The sequence below is a fragment of the Grammomys surdaster genome, unplaced genomic scaffold (assembly GCF_004785775.1).
Source record: "Grammomys surdaster isolate TR1022 unplaced genomic scaffold, NIH_TR_1.0 126048, whole genome shotgun sequence".
Classification (NCBI taxonomy): Eukaryota; Metazoa; Chordata; class Mammalia; order Rodentia; family Muridae; genus Grammomys; species Grammomys surdaster.
Window position 1 is genome coordinate 4,450,532 of NW_021620860.1, and position 5,015 is coordinate 4,455,546.

Sequence of the window (5,015 nt, forward strand, 5' to 3'; positions counted from 1 at the left end):
GAAGGGGAGGGGGAAAAGGAAGAAGGGGAGGGGGAGAAGGAAGAAGGGGGCGGGGAGGAGGAAGAAGAGGAGATAGAAGAGGAGGAGGAGGAGAAAGAGAAAGAAAGAGAAAGAGAAGGCAGTAGCTGAAGGATGTACCCAGTAGTCATCATACAGACCGACAGGATGTTGGGATTCCTGTACATACCACCAGACAGTTCTGCTTCGTGTCACCTGCCATCCCTTCTTGGCTCCTGTTGGAGAGCTGAAAGAAGATGTCAGGGAGATGTGCCAGAGACCTCCAGAGGATGTGGCCTGGGAACAGAAAATGGGCCCAGCAAGGGACCTCCTAGAGTGGCATGTTGAGCAGAGGCAACATGATATGGGAGTGGGACTCCTAGAAGCCCCGCGTGGTGTGCTATAGGACCTGGAGGGGAGTGCAGAAGAGGGGATATGATGATGGCATCCTTGGAAAAACCATCCGCTGCATTCATGTTCTGAGGCCAACTTGCTGACCTGTGGCAGGAGACTGCCGGGAGCCATCTTGGGCTATCCCTTTGCCGCCCATCATGGTGGGGATTCTCTCTTCACTGGAAATCTCAAAAGCTTGATGGTTTGGGATTTGGGAGAAGGAGAGTCATTGTGACAGGTTCCAGGGTACCAAAGCTGAGTGGCTTGGAGCCTACCCAAGGACTCCAAATATGGGGCTGAGAGATGCAGATGACACACTTCCTGGGAGTTGGGGAGGTGGTGGCTGCAGGGACCCTGAGAGGAGCCTTTCTCAGGCCAGAGCTGGTCTGAACAGCAGCTTGTCCTGCTCCTGGAAGCCTGTGGCCTTGTCTGTGATCAGGCTACTCAGGACTTCAGTGCTTTCTGGCTGTGTGAGCATCAGAGTGGAAGAGTGCTGGCCTGGCTAGCAGGCAAGCAGTGTGGTCCCTCCTTCATCTGCCCTTTGATGCTTCCCTCGCCACAGACTTCAAACAGGCTGCTAGCCCTGCTGCCCTACCCACTTGCTTGCTGTAATTAGAACTCCCCTGAGCTCAGCAGGCCCTCTACCAGCAACTTCCCTTCTCATTGCTCTGGGCTTCCCCTCTCTCCTCCTCTGGGTGCCCTTTGTTTCCAGCTCCGTTTCTGGTCCTCTATCTAGATCAGGGACCAGTTCTGGATGGGTACCCCAACTTCCCTAGGTCCTGGTTTCCCCAGGACACTGAGGGTAGGGTGGGGGCTAGATATCATGTCTTCCAGTTGTTCACAGGGGAACCTCAGTTTTTCCAACACAAGCGTGGTATGATCGGCCATGTCCTTGTTACAGAGGGGGCACTGAGGTAGAAGAAGGTTTATGTACTGCTCTCCATGGTCCCTCCTATATAGGGAGGGCAGGCTGGTTGGTGTGGGGACTCAGGGCCCCCCCAGAAGTCAAGACTTCAGTTTTGACACATGTCCCCGACTGGGCCTCACTCACTGGCTTTCAATCCCAGGTAGTTTTTGCAGGTCCCAGGTGGCACAATGGGTATCACTGAGTGGGTGGGAGCTGAAGAGATGAAGGGCTACAACAGGGACCTCCAAGAGAAGACCCATCTGGGAGGTGGACAAGGATGCTCGGGACCAGGGAAGTTGCTTGTATTGGCCAGATCTGGGCAAACAGGGCTTAACCCAGTAGCTACAGAAACGTGAGTGTGCTTGTATTTATGTATGTGTGTGTAGATCGTGAGGGATGTGGGCTCTCTGCCCACAAGCAGAGTATCAGTGGGCAGGCTCTGCATGTGTGCCATGTGTACAGAAGGAAGTGTAGATGAGCAGGTGTGTGTGTGCGCGCATGTGCGTGCGTGTGTGCATGTGAGGGTGTGGTCGGGCGTGAGGAGGGGTGAGTGACAGCAGCTGTGTCAATGGCTGAGTCCTGAGGCATCCTGCCTGCGGGTATGACTGGATTCTGCCTCTGAGGGTGGGAGGGCAGATTCTGTATGGGATGAGGATGAAGCTCTGTTGGTAGAATACTCAGGAAGCATTGACAAAGCCCTCAGTTGAGTCCCCATAAGCCTGGCAAGGTGGTACACATGCATATTTGGGAAGTGGAGGCAGGAGGATCGGAAGTTCAAGGTTGTCTTTGGTTACATAGAGAGTTTGAGGCGAGCTAGGGCTACGTGAGATGTTATCTTAAAAGAGAGGAAGAAAGACAGACAGACAGACAGACAGAATGAAAGAAAGAAAGAAAAAAGAGGGAGGGGAGGGGGGAAGGGGAGGAGGGGTAGAAAAAGGAGAAGAAGAAGAGGAGGAGGAAGGAAAAGAAGGAGGAGGAGGAGGAGAAGGAGAAGGAGAGGAAGGGGAAGGGGAAAGGGAAGGAGGAGGAGGAAGAGGAGGAGGAGGAGGAAGAGGAGAAGAAGGAGAAGAAGGAGAAGAAGGAGAAGAAGGAGAAGGAGAAGGAGAAGGAGAAGGAGAAGGAGAAGAAGAAGAAGAAGAAGAAGAAGAAGAAGAAGAAGAAGAAGAAGAAGAAGAAGAAGAAGAAGAAGAAGAAGAAGAAGACTGTAAGAGGAGTGTGGTGTGGTGTGCATGGTATGCTTCAGCGTGAGTTACAGGCCACGTGAGCACACTTGTGCCTTCCGGTCCACTCTAAGCCCCTCAGCACTGAACTGCTTTCTCTTCCTCTCCTCTCTCTTTCTCTGCACCCACTGTATGAAGCTCCGTGCACCCCCATTCCTGAGTCTACTCTTGCTTTGTTTTTTATCAGGAAGTGAGGGACACACCCCCTCACACCCCACCCCCAGCCCAGGTGAAGTGTAGACTCAGGAGAGCCCCACAGTCCAACCAGGATCTTTGGAAGCAGAGAAATTGAAGTGACTTCCTCAGCCTTTCTTTCCCCCACACCACCCTCAGGCCATGAGCTGCCATCTAGGACCTGTGTGGCTTGGGGTCCTCCCCATCCTTGTGGCCTTCAGCGACTCATGATGCTCTGGGGCCTGGGCCTTACCTGCAAAGGTCTGTCTATGTTCTAAGACCTGGCTCGACCCTCTCCCCTCCTCAGTAACATTGGCCTGTTTCCCTGGCTCTGCCAGCGTGGCTGGGCCTGTGGTCTGAGGTTCTTGGCTGGGGAGGAGGCTGGAGGAGTAAGGGAGGGCTTTTTTTTTTTTCCTTTAGAAATCAGGGATTTAGGCTGAGGTTGGCTTGCTCATCCCAGACAGACTTGTCCAAGCACAGCTCTGCTCCAGGGAGGGATGGGCTCCAGCACTGGCCAGCTCCTGTTCTTCCTGCTATCCTCTGGGGGTGGCTGGCTTATGGGTACATGGTGCACATGCTCTGGGTACTACTACTCTGTGATGAAGCCAGACCCAGGCCGAGGAACCCCTCAGTTTGATGAAAGAGATCAGGTGTCCTGAACTTCTGAGAGCGAGGTACATGCACCCTGAAATGAAGAGATGCTTCTGAGCTAGACAGAACAAAGACGGACGGGATCTGGGTCTCCTGGGATCCTATGGCACCCAGGAGTCTGAGGCAGGAGGACTGTGAATTCAGGGCCAGCCTCAACAAATAGCAAGACCCTGACTCCGTACCTCCCCCTGCTCCATCTCTCCTCCCTCAATAAATGAAAGGAAGAGAGGATGGCAAAGGGAAAGGAGACAGAGGAAGAGGACGGTCTTGAGCCAGGAGCTGAGCAGCTGCCTGAAGGCCACCAGGGCATAAGAATGACCTGTTCTTCTAAAACCAGATTTGTGGATCTCTGGTACTTACTTCTAAGGGGCCTCTTCGGGCTCTGGAGCCCAGGAGCTGGAGCATCATTCCTGGCTAGCTTTCTCTTCCTGCCTCTGTTTCCCCACTGGCATTTTGGGGAGACTCACTATTTGAAAGCTCAAGGAACATGGGAAGGGATATCTGTGGTGTTCCTCCCAAAACACTCCACCTTTTCTTTTTGTTGTTGTGTTTTTAAAAGTTGTTTAATTATTATTGTGTGTTCGAGTGTGGGTGTGCAAGCCACGGCTCTCAGAGAACTTGCAGGAGCCCGTTGTCTCTTTCCTCCTTTACATGGGTTTTGGGGAATTGAACTCAAGGTTTGTAAGGCTTGTTACGCAAGCGCGTGACAGGCCGAGCCGCCTCTCCAGCCCCTATCACCTTTTATTTTTAACATGTATTTATTTAGTGAGCATGGCACGGCATGCTACAGCATACATATGAAGTTAGAAGATAACTTTCAGGAGTGTGCTTTCTTCTTCTACCATGTGGGTCCTCCTGGGGATAGAACTCAAGTCAGCTGAGTTGGCAAGCAGGTGTCTTTTCCAGGTGAGCTCTCTCGCAAGACTCCAGCTTATTGATTGAGCCTGGGTCTCACACTGGACCTCTGGCTGACCTGGAAATCACTGTGTGGCTCAGGCTAGCCTCCAATTCCCTATGTAAATGAGGAGAGCCGTGACATTAGGATACTCCCGCTTCTATCTTCTGAATCCTAGGATGGAGGCCTGAGCCACCCTGAGTGGCTGTCATCCAGATTTTGAGATGGAGGCGTGGTCTTCAGCACAGCTGAGGAATGAGGGGTCAGCTAGAGCCCCCATCTCTAGTTCATCTTGTCCTCCGTGTCACTGAGACAAGGGGATGACAGAAACACTTTATTATTGTTGTTTGTTTTCAAGACAGGGTTTCTCTGTGTAGCCCTGGCTGTCCTGGAACTCAGAGATCCGTCTGCCTCTGCCTCCTGAGTGCTGGGATTAAAGGAGTGAGGGAAGATTTATTGTGTCTCAGGGTTTCAGTTCACCATTGCATAAGGGAAGAGCAGCCCAGCTCCCTTCAGGGCAGTGGTAGTGTGTGGCAGAGGCTGTTTACACAGTGGCAGATCAGGAAGTGGAAAGAGAAGCCAGACCAGGGGCTGGGTATGACCTTCAAAGCCTGCCTCTGGTGACTTCATTTCCCCTTCTCATAAATAGTCTCCAGATTCCGATTCAATTAACAACCCACTCTCTGTCTCCCCAGACCCTAGAAGTCACAGACAGATGCTTCTCAGCAGTGAGGGGTAATGGGGCTTGGTGGGGGAGGGGTAGTGGAAAGAACCCCTA